Source organism: Manis javanica, chromosome X (genome assembly GCF_040802235.1).
Source record: "Manis javanica isolate MJ-LG chromosome X, MJ_LKY, whole genome shotgun sequence".
In the NCBI taxonomy this organism is placed as follows: Eukaryota; Metazoa; Chordata; class Mammalia; order Pholidota; family Manidae; genus Manis; species Manis javanica.
In genome coordinates, this window is record NC_133174.1 from 57,682,350 (window position 1) to 57,693,846 (window position 11,497).

The following is an 11,497-nucleotide window of genomic DNA, read 5'->3' on the forward strand; positions in this document are numbered from 1 at the left end:
TACAGATTTCTGTGTGTTGATTTTGTATCCTGCAACTTTGCTGTATTCCGATATCAGTTCTAGTAGTTTTGGAGTGGAGTCTTTAGGGTTTTTTATGTACAGTATCATATCATCTGCAAATAGTGACAGTTTAACTTCTTCTTTACCAATCTGGATTCCTTGTATTTCTTTGTTTTGTCTGATTGCCGTGGCTAGGACCTCCAGTACTATGTTGAATAACAGTGGGGAGAGTGGGCATCCCTGTCTGGTTCCCGATCTCAGTGGAAATGCTTTCAGCTTCTCGCTGTTCAGTATAATGCTGGCTGTGGGTTTATCATATATGGCCTTTATTATGTTGAGGTACTTGCCCTCTATTCCCATTTTGCGGAGAGTTTTTATCATGAATGGATGTTGAATTTTGTCAAATGCTTTTTCAGCATCTATGGAGATGATCATGTGGTTTTTGTCTTTCTTTTTGTTGATGTGGTGGATGATGTTGATGGATTTTCGAATGTTGTACCATCCTTGCATCCCTGGGATGAACCCCACTTGGTCATGGTGTATGATCCTTTTGATATACTGTTGAATTCTGTTTGCTAATATTTTATTGAGTATTTTTGCATCTACATTCATCAGGGATATTGGTCTGTAATTTTCTTTTTTGGTGGGGTCTTTTCCTGGTTTTGGTATTAGGGTGATGTTGGCTTCATAGAATGAGTTTGGGAGTATTCCCTCTTCTTCTATTTTGTGGAACACTTTAAGGAGAATGGGTATTATGTCTTCTCTGTGTGTCTGATAAAATTCCGAGGTAAATCCGTCCGGCCCCGGGGTTTTGTTCTTGGGTAGTTTTTTGATTACTGTTTCAATTTCTTTGCTCGTAATTGGTTTGTTGAACTTTTGTGTTTCTTCCTTGGTCAGTCTTGGGAGGTTGTATTTTTCTAGGAAGTTGTCCATTTCTTCTAGGTTTTCCAGCTTGTTGGCATATAGGTTTTCATAGTAGTCTTTAATAATTCTTTGTATTTCTGTGGAGTCTGTCGTGATTTTTCCATTCTCATTTCTGATTATGTTGATTTGTGTTGACTCTCTTTTTCTCTTAATAAGTTGGGCTAGAGGCTTATCTATTTTGTTTATTTTCTCAAAGAACCAGCTCTTGGTTTCGTTGATTTTTGCTATTGTTTTATTCTTCTCAATTTTGTTTATTTCTTCTCTGATCTTTATTATGTCCCTCCTTCTGCTGACTTTAGGCCTCATTTGTTCTTCTTTTTCCAGTTTTAATAATTGTGATGTTAGACTATTCATTTGGGATTGTTCTTCCTTCTTCAAGTGTGCCTGGATTGCTATATACTTTCCTCTTAAGACTGCTTTCGCTGCATCCCACAGAAGTTGGGGCTTAGTGTTGTTGTTGTCATTTGTTTCTATATATTCCTTGATCTCTATTTTGATTTGTTCATTGATCCATTGATTATTTAGTAGCATGTTGTTAAGCCTCCATGTGTTTGTGAGCCTTTTTGTTTTCTTTGTAAAATTTATTTCTACTTTCATACCTTTGTGGTCTGAAAAATTGGTTGGTAGAATTTCAATATTGTGGAATTTACTGAGGCTCTTTTTGTGAGCTAGTATGTGGTCTATTCTGGAGAATGTTCCATGTGCACTTGAGAAGAATGTATATCCTGTTGCTTTTGGATGTAAAGTTCTATAGATGTCTATTAGGTCCATCTGTTCTAGTGTGTTGTTCAGTGCCTGTGTGTCTTTACTTATTTTCTGCCCGGTGGATCTATCCTTTGGGGTGAGTGGTGTGTTGAAGTCTCCTACAATGAATGCATTGCAGTCTATTTCCCTCTTTAGTTCTGTTAGTATTTGCTTCACATATGCTGGTGCTCCTGTATTGGGTGCATATATATTTAGAATGGTTATATCCTCTTGTTGGACTAAGCCCTTTATCATTATGTAGTGGCCTTCTTTATCTCTTGTTACTTTCTTTGTTTTGAAGTCTATTTTGTCTGATATTAGTACTGCAACCCCTGCTTTCTTCTCACTGTTGTTTGCCTGAAATATGTTTTTCCATCCCTTGACTTTTAGTCTATGCTTATCTTTGGGTTTAAGGTGAGTTTCTTGTAAGCAGCATATAGATGGGTCTTGCTTTTTTATCCATTCTATTACTCTATGTCTTTTGATTGGTGCATTAAGTCCATTTACATTTAGGGTGACTATTGAAAGATATGTACTTATTGCCATTGCAGGCTTTAGATTCGTGGTTACCAAAGGTTCAAGGTTAGCTTCTTTAGTATCTTACTGCCTAACTTAGCTCGCTTATTGAGCTGTTATATACACTGTCTGGAGAGTCTTTTCTTCTCTCCCTTCTTATTCCTCCTCCTCCATTCTCCATATGTTGTGTGTTTTGTTCTGTGCTCTTTTTAGGGGTGCTCCCATCTAGAGCAGTCCCTGTAGGATGCCCTGTAGAGGTGGTTTGTGGGAAGCAAATTCCCTCAGCTTTTGCTTGTCTGGGAATTGTTTGATCCCACCATCATATTTAAATGATAGTCGTGCTGGATACAGTATCCTTGGTTCAAGGCCCTTCTGTTTCATTGCATTAAGTATATCATGCCATTCTCTTCTGGCCTGTAGGGTTTCTGTTGAGAAGTCTGATGTTAGCCTGATTGGTTTTCCTTTATAGGTGACCTTTTTCTCTCTAGCTGCCTTTAAAACTCTTTCCTTGTCCTTGATCCTTGCCATTTTAATTATTATGTGTCTTGGTGTTGTCCTCCTTGGATCCTTTCTGTTGGGGGTTCTGTATAATTCCATGGTCTGTTCGATTATTTCCTCCCCCAGTTTGGGGAAGTTTTCAGCAATTATTTCTTCAAAGACACTTTCTATCCCTTTTCCTCTTTCTTCCTCTTCTGGTATCCCTATAATACGAATGTTTTTCCTTTTGTATTGGTCACATATTTCTCTTAGTGTTGTTTCATTCCTGGAGATCCTTTTATCTCTCTCTCTGTCAGCTTCTATACGTTCCTGTTCTCTGGCTTCTATTCCTTCAATGGCCTCTTGCATCTTATCCATTCTGCTTATAAATCCTTCCAGGGATTGTTTCACTTCTGTGATCTCTTTCCTGACATCTGTGATCTCCTTCCGGACTTCATCCCACTGCTCTTGCATTTTTCTCTGCATCTCATCCCACTGCTCTTGCATTTTTCTCTGCATCTCATCCCATTGCTCTTGCATTTTTTTCTGCATCTCTGTCAGCATGTTCATGATTTTTATTTTGAATTCTTTTTCAGGAGGACTAGTTAGGTCTGTCTCCTTCTCAGGTGTTGTCTCTGTGATCTTTGTCTGCCTGTAGTTTTGCCTTTTCATGGTGATAGAGATAGTTTGCAGAGCTGGTACAAGTGACCGCTGGAAGAGCTTCCCTTCTTGTTGGTTTGTAGCCTTTTTCTGGGAGAATAGCGACCTCTAGTGGCTTGTGCTGGGCAGCTGTGCGCAGACAGGGCTTCTGCTTCCTGCCCAGTTGCTTTGGGGTTTATCTCCGCTGTTGCTGTGGGCTTGGCCTGGCTGGGGCTGTTCCTCCAAAATGGTGGAGCCCCGTTGGAGGGGGAGCAGCCAGGAGACTATTTATCTCCGTAAGGGGCCTCTGTGCTCCCTGCTGCCCAGGGGGTTAGAGTGCTCAGAGATCCCCAGATTTCCTGCTTCTGGTCTAAGTGACCTGTCCTGCCCCTTTAAGATTTCCAAAAAGCACTCCCCTTCACAAGGCGCTGGGTTCTTGCAGGTGTGGATGTGGTCTGGATGTTGTCCTGTGTCCTGTGGTCTCTATTTTAGGAAGATTTTTCTTTGTTATATTTTCATAGCTCTATGTGTTTTTGGGAGGAGATTTCCACTGCTCTACTCACGCCGCCATCTTGGCTCCGCCCTCCTAGAGTTCTCCCTCTTTTAACAGCTGTACTTTAGAACAAAGTTACTTTCTTTTAGCAAAAGACACATTCTTTAGCATGCAGAAATGTTCTCCTTATTACTTTAAGTAGTTTTAATTAGAGCTTAAAATCATTAGGTAACTTAATTTTCAGTGAACACTGAGAAGTAGTCTATTATAAACTGTTACACTAGCATTCTTTAGATTGACAAATTTATGAACACATTTTATAATTTCTGGAACCATGTGGTTTACAGCACAATCTCTCAGTAAGCACAAAGTATGTCTATTTAACTTAGCAAAAGTTTAAGGTTTTAGGTGACCACAAAGATTATCAGGCTCTTTGTAGGTATACACACTGTAACACACTATAACACACAATTATTAATATGTTCACTTGCTACACTTAGTTTACTCATTCCTAACAACTATGCTAGATTACTTACAAAACCTTTACTGAACATTAGACAAAGTCAAGCCTCTAAACATTCTATTTTTGAAAGATTTTGCAGTTAACAGCAACTTAAATGACTTTAGGTAAACTTAGTCAGCTGATAACCATAAGGACATGTCCATTTCAGTTCAACTTAAATTAGCATTAATGCTTAATATTTTCTATTAGAATTTTCTGGAAATTTAAAATGCCCAATTTTTACAAGTGCTTGTCTTTAAATCAATTTTATTAATATCATCCAGAGGTAGAAAAATATGTTTCATTTACACACTTAGACATACAAACATACAGACTGAGATGTAATGATTACCGTTAGCAATACTTTTCATAATAGAACATATACACAGATAAACTGATACAAAGATCTGAGTTACTGATATCCAATTACCTTCTTTCCTTTTAGCTTATGTGACTAAAAGTATCTCACTTTTCAAGAATACACTCTATGGGCAAGCAGTTTACATAACTGGGTTAAGGTTTAGATGGCCCCAGACTAACAGGGCTGATGAAGGCTCTGAACTGATAGGGACTGTGTGTGTCCAGGGGGCTGGAAATGAAATGCAAGTACAATTCTAGCACCAGTCATTTAAAGCCAGGCTGTATTGCAGGAGATAAATTTCTTCCATTTCAGGGACTCTAGTTTAAAAACCTCCCAATTTTTGAAGATAATGAACCCAATAAGTGGAATAGATTTTCACCAAAAAAATTTAGAAAACGAATCCCATATTGTAGTAGTTCATGGGACTTCTGACTATTTTCCTTCCTTGCATTAAAATCAATTTAGCTGCATAACTATATTATATTATATACTTCTCTCAGGGACTAAGCCTCTCCATTAGAGAGTTTGTATTGAGGCCAGGCTTGTGTGCAGATGATAAAACACTTCTTTTTCAGGATCTGGGGATCAAAATTGCTCTCAGCTCTTTAGAATGCATGCCAGAGGCTTGTCTGGCTTTAAACTTGAAGAGGAAGCTCCCACCTGGAAGAGAGACAGACAGGTGTGTGACACCTGGTCGGCCTTTCTCTGTGCGGGCGTCCCCTTGCCTTGGAGCCTGGGTGACAGTGGTCAGTCATCTCCTCTGCCAGGCCTACTGGACTTAACCATTCCTTACCAGCATGGCCTGCACCTTGCCTTTATTTCCCTCTTGCCTTCCCACTGAGCAAGAGTTGCTTCAGAGCCCTGGATCTAGTGGGAACCCCACCAGTATGCTCTTACTTTACGCCTTCTGGGAGTCTTGATCCAGGCCCTAGTTTCTCTGCACAGGCTTTAGCATACCACACTCGGGGTCATTCTTTGAGAGTCCCCCTGCCTGTCCCATAAGTGCAGGGATTGTGTGACCTCTCGCTGCCAGAGCCTTCGTCAGAGTTACAAGCATGTTTCACTTCCCTGGGGCTGCAGAAAAGGAAATGCCTAGCCCCAGGATGACTGCCTCTAAGATAGGGAGGTCAATAGAATAGAGCCATTTCCATGTTGGGCTCAAGGTTTCAGTTTGACTACTTCACAGACTTCATTTACATTACACAGGAGAAGGTGGTGCAGCCCTAAGAGGAGGGCTTTGAATGAGGATCAGAGGAACTTTTTCAAAGGCCAGCAGCAGAATTCAGACAGATGTTCCCATGGATAGTAATGGGAGTGTCTATACTGTTAAACACCAGTTTCTGCCACTGCCTGGGAATTATTTGGCCAGTCACCCACTGTAGCAAATCTGATCTGCGAGACAAGAGGTCAAGGGTTATCTGCGACTCTCGCATAGGCAGCAGCCTAGCTGGAGGTTCACTCAGTGCCATCGAATCAATCAGCCTGAGCTGAGATTCAGGACCACTGTCTACTAGTCCAGTCTGCCCTTGAAGTCTGCAGATTAGGATAGGAAAGTAGGAAATTGGCTCAGCCACTCCCCGACATTCCCATCTGGAGGTGGGGGATCAAGGAGCGTCAGACACCAGGAAACCTTTCACCTGAGACTTAAGACTGGTAGCTGATGCTAATCATCTTTTAAGTGGCTAATGGGTGCCCAGACACATTTTTATGAGATAAAAAGTGCAGTATTTTGTCAGGAAAAAGAGCGAAGCATGGATCTCCTACCTTGTGGTGGTGAGCATCGGGTTCTATAAAATTGATAAAGTTAGGAGAGAGCTATGAATGCCCCCTGCCTCACTGAGGCCAGGGCAGCCTGAAGAAGCAGGCTGGAAGTCAGAGACAGAGAAAGAGACACTCCTCACAGATACCCAGTCGGGCTGTCAGAGTATGACTCCAGACATGCGGACCTTTGAGAAGCCGCTGAAGTGTAGCCTCAGCCCAGACTCTCACAGTTGCCCACGGCTTTCCTCAGTCCCTCGCATCCAAGGAGATGCCTCTGAAAGGGAATCCTGGCCTCCAGGCTGGTGACTTTCCCAACTCCCAAGGGAGACGGGGGATCCACTGAGGGAGACGCAGGGGAACCTGTCACTCGAGACTTTGAGAATGGCAGACGGGCTACTCCCATTTAAGTGGCTGATGAGCGCCCTATGTTCTGTGCCATAGACAGCTTCCTTCTATAAGAACAGTGAAAGAAAAGACAGGCTTGGATGCTGATACTCACCTCTGAAGTTATCCCAGACGAGCCCCCAAAGATGATGCCGGGGTTTTTGTTTGCAGAGTCCAAGAATGAACTTAGCAAACAGTCAAGGTAGGAGAGCCAGGGCAGAGGCTTTTATTGAGAAATACAGTGAGAGGACAGAGCTCCTGGCTCACGCCAGGAGGGGACAAGAGAGCCCGGGTGGTGCATTGTCTAGGGGATTTCTAGACAGCTGAGGATTTTTGGGAATTGAGAGCTTAGGGTGTGGACTTGTACCACCTGCGCTGCCCTCAAGGTGGGCTGGGTTATTGTCTGTTTGCTAGGGCTGTTTACAGTGACGTCACAGGTTATGCTGAGATACCCTTGCAGAACACTCAAACGTTCCAGGCCAAGTTGCTCCCAGCCTTTTGACCTTTAACTGATCTCAAAGAAGATGTCTATATTCCTAATCTGGTATCTTTACCCTAGAGAATTAGTGTGACCTTGACTTTGCATAATGCTGAAGGCAGAGTTTCGATAGGGACTTTACATTGTTACATTTCTTTGTCTGTAAATATCTTGCCTTGCTTTTTCCAGAGGCCCTCACCCTGCTCTGTCTAAGCCCATGGTCCCTGTCTCAGCGGCACATGGCTCTGGGGACAACCTCTCCCTTCCTCTAAGTTTTTAGTGATAATTCCATCAGCTTTGCCAGCCAGGCCCTTCAGGGTCACATCTAAGACCTGCTTGCTAGGGAAGAACCCCCCACTCAGAAACTTCCCCATCCTGGGCCCCACATTCTTCAACCTGCAGGGGAATGTTCCAGTTCCCAATGGCAGGCCCACCCGCTTGTCCCTTCCAACCCTCACTGACCTTTGCCCATGTAAACCTTTTAATCCCTTTACTCTCATGTAGGGATATATGTTACTATTTCCTAAGCCAGTCAAAGGAACCCCCACCACCACCAGGCCTTCCCAGACAACGAAGACCAGACCTAGGCCATGAGTGCATGAGGCTTGGAGGCCAGGGGCTGGGAAGAAGGGTTTCTGTGTGAACAGAGGCCCACAACAGATAATGCCTCTGCTACCCTGGTGCCCTTGGCCATGGCTCAGAGACACTGAGGTGTTTGCAGAAAGACATCTTACCGACTTTATGTACCCAATCTTCTCCTTTTCTCATCTGCCTTCTCCCTGGGTGAGATCCATCCTCCTCTGGCTTCCCTGACTACAGGCGCCCTGAACTTTCTGTTGAGCTCCGGGACCTGGGTTCTACCAGCTACTACAGAGCAACTCTCAATGAACAAACGTAACTCAAATTCAACAGTCTTGGAATGGACTGGTCACACTCCCCACCCCTCTTCCTCCCTGAGAGCTTTTTGTGTCCCCTTCTCCTACTTAGTGCTCCTCCTGAGCAGCACAGCATGGTTTCTGGCTCTTTCTCCTGATAAAGCAGGCCTGCAGTGATGCAGAATGAATTAGTGAATGGATGAGTCCCATCAGGAATCACAGTTCCTCATCAGGCGGATTCACAATAATCTGGCCTATTCCTTTCATATTCAAAAAGCTTCACATAAAAGAAACCCCAGAATCCCATCACCTTAAAGCAGCAATCATTTCCCCTTGCAGACTCCTTTCATCCTATCACTGAAGAGACCTCATTTTTACAAAGTGCATTCAATACAGAGGTCTGCTTTATATTCTGCTTTTAAAGCTTGACGTATCATATGCTACAGTCTGCCTTACCATAATTTTAATGATTCTTAATGACTGCAAATTAGTCTATAATGCTGCTATATAATAGCTGACTCAGCCAGCCCCAGATTCTGAACATCTGGATTCTTTCCAGGTTTTTACTGTATGTACCTGTATTCATTAAGCAATGTAAATTATCTGATTGGCTTGTGTGCATATGAACTACCCCTGGAGTGGGAGGGATGTTGGGCTGTTAGAGGCCAGGAGTGGGAAGAAGACTTTTCACCAAATTCCCTAGAGTCCCTTTTGAATTTTGAATGTGGCTACACTGACTATCCAAACTATATATGCTGAAAGCTTATCAAGCAGTTGCACTAGAAGCTGGTGTAGAAGGGGCATCTATGCTCCCAAACTCACTACCTGATGTGTGCTTTCCCCAAAGTAGGTATACTGTACCTTGGGAATCCAGAGGAGAGAACAGGATAGAGTCTCAGGGAATGACATTTTCAGTGAAACTTGCAGCATGGGTAGTTGCCACTCAGGCTGGTATGAGAGCATTGCAGCCAAAGGCCCAGAACAGGAAAGGGCACCTCCTGTTTGGGAAGAAGGCTGTGTCTGGTGTGGTGTGAACGTGATGGGAAGTGAGACTTCTGAGGAAGGCAGGAACCAGAGTAGAAAGAGCTCTGGATGCCAGGCTGTGGGGTTTGAACTTGACCCTAGAGGCAATGGGAGACTTTGGAGGGTTTGAAAGAGGGCAGTTGCTAAGAGCTGTGTTGGACAGTGATCTTCTAGCAGCAGCGTGGGGACCAAAGGAAGGCAGGGAGCATCCTGCTGAGACAGTGGACAAGGGGCTGAACTCAGGGAGCAACTGTGCGGATTTGCCCAAGATCATACTGGTTTTAGCACTGAAAACCCACATCCAGTACCTGGCTCACAGAGATGGTCGGTCACCACAATCTGAGGGAAGGCACCAGAGGCTGCTGTTCCTCAGGGACTGCCTGTCCTGAGGAGCAATCCAGTGACTTCCACAGGAGTTTGAAATACCCACCCTATTTCACCCTGCCGCCCACATCCACAGGCCCCTCCTCAAGCCAACAACTTTCCCTAGACTCTAGACCCATTGACCTCCAGACATAAAGAGATTTGTGAGAAAAACATCCCCACTTACCAATTTCCAGCTTTCTCTTCTACTTGCCTCCGTGAACCTGAGGCTCCAGTCAAACTAAACAAGCCCCTGTGCCAAAGCAATCCTCCAGACTTTTGTGTCTCCTGGGCCAGCACAGGAAAAATAACATCCCTACTTCTCTGTCTGTCGGAGCCCACTGAAAACACCACCTCCTCACATCTACACACCAGCACCATTGAACAGCTCCTGGGTGTCTGATATTGCCCAAGGAGCTGTTCAAACCTTGCCAGCAGTCCTCACAGCAAATATTAAGCCCTTTTTCCAGGTGAGGAAACTGAGACTCTGAGAGGGGAAGTGTCTTGTGTAAGGTCACACTGCTACTAGCCTTCCTCTCTTCTTTGCGATTCTCTGATGGCCCCTCTCCTTGTACGGATGATGTTTGCACTCCTTTCACTCTCTGCCTGCCCCCCCACTGCCATACACACAACTGTGAGCCTAAAACAACACCAGCCTTATAGTAGGACTTTAATAAACATTTGGTGAGTGAAGGGACTACCTAGCCTGGTGCCTGGCATCAAATATGTTCTCCATAAATGCTTTTAAGTGGGCTGAAATTGCAATACTTAACCAAATAAGGGTATGATAAGGGGGATCTGAGAAAACCCATTATGGCAAAGTCTTAGCTCCCCAAAGCTTTCTGTAAATGTGTCATTCTGAAAGTGGAGGTGAATCTTTAAATCCAGCATGAAGATACCTGGGGCTGCTTCCTTCTCAGAGCTATCCCCCTTCCACCAGTCCTGAGCTCCCCCATCCCTTTGATATTTTCCTTCCATTCTTCTGCCTTTGTCTTCTATTGCTCCTTAGAAGTGCGGTAGCTTTCCAGCTTATCCCAGACCCCCATTCTTACAGGTCTGGTGAACTCGTTGCAGTTTTCCCTGGGCTGCCCTTCATGCCCCATGAGCCCTGTCCATTTCTCCTCCCTGCAGCATCCCCTTTTCCAAAAAGCCTTCCCTGATCTCCTCAAGCTAGAGGGTGCCTCTCCCTTCTGCTCACCCCACAGTGGTCCACAAAGGTGTCTGCCTTGCACCCTGGACTGTGAGTTTATTGAGGGTGAGAATCACATCAGCCTTAAATGTTGGTGAATGAAATCACAGCCATTTTGTGCTCCTTGGCCACCTTTCCTGAGGCAGCTAAGCTTTTGCTTGTCTGTCTATTGGTTGACTTGTCACTAGGAAATCATGAGGACTGGCTGTTCAGGGTTTGTAGGCTGGCCTACTTTGCTTCTTCCTGATTTTTCTACATTCCCTGGCACATAGGTTACACTTGCCTATTTGGCTCAAGAGAGCTCCAGCTTATATAGCATGTTATCTGTTTTGGGGAGAAACGGGTAACCAATCAGGGTCATCTCACTTGAAGAACCAGGAGACTGACCTCCTCCATTTCTTTCACAGTCATTTACTGGAATGCCTGCTCTGTACCAGGCCCTGAGCCAGACATTAAGGAGACAGAAATGGCAATCAGCCTGCCCTTGCCCTGCCTATGGTGACCTGCATGACCTTAAGTCCTTTCTAGGACTCTTCCATGTACCCACCTGAAAGTGAAGAGTAGAAACCTGACCTGTAAGGGCACTTAGAGCCCTGGACATTGTAAATCTTGTCTGTCCTGGCTACTTGCCACACCCATGCTTTCCCCTAGAAGAACCAGACCTGCTTCTTGCCTCTCCTACTGCTCCCTGCAAATTCTGAGCAGACCCACTCCAATATAGCTCACCTCGTATGTGGCCAAGTAGCCCCAAGAAGCAGCTTGAGAACC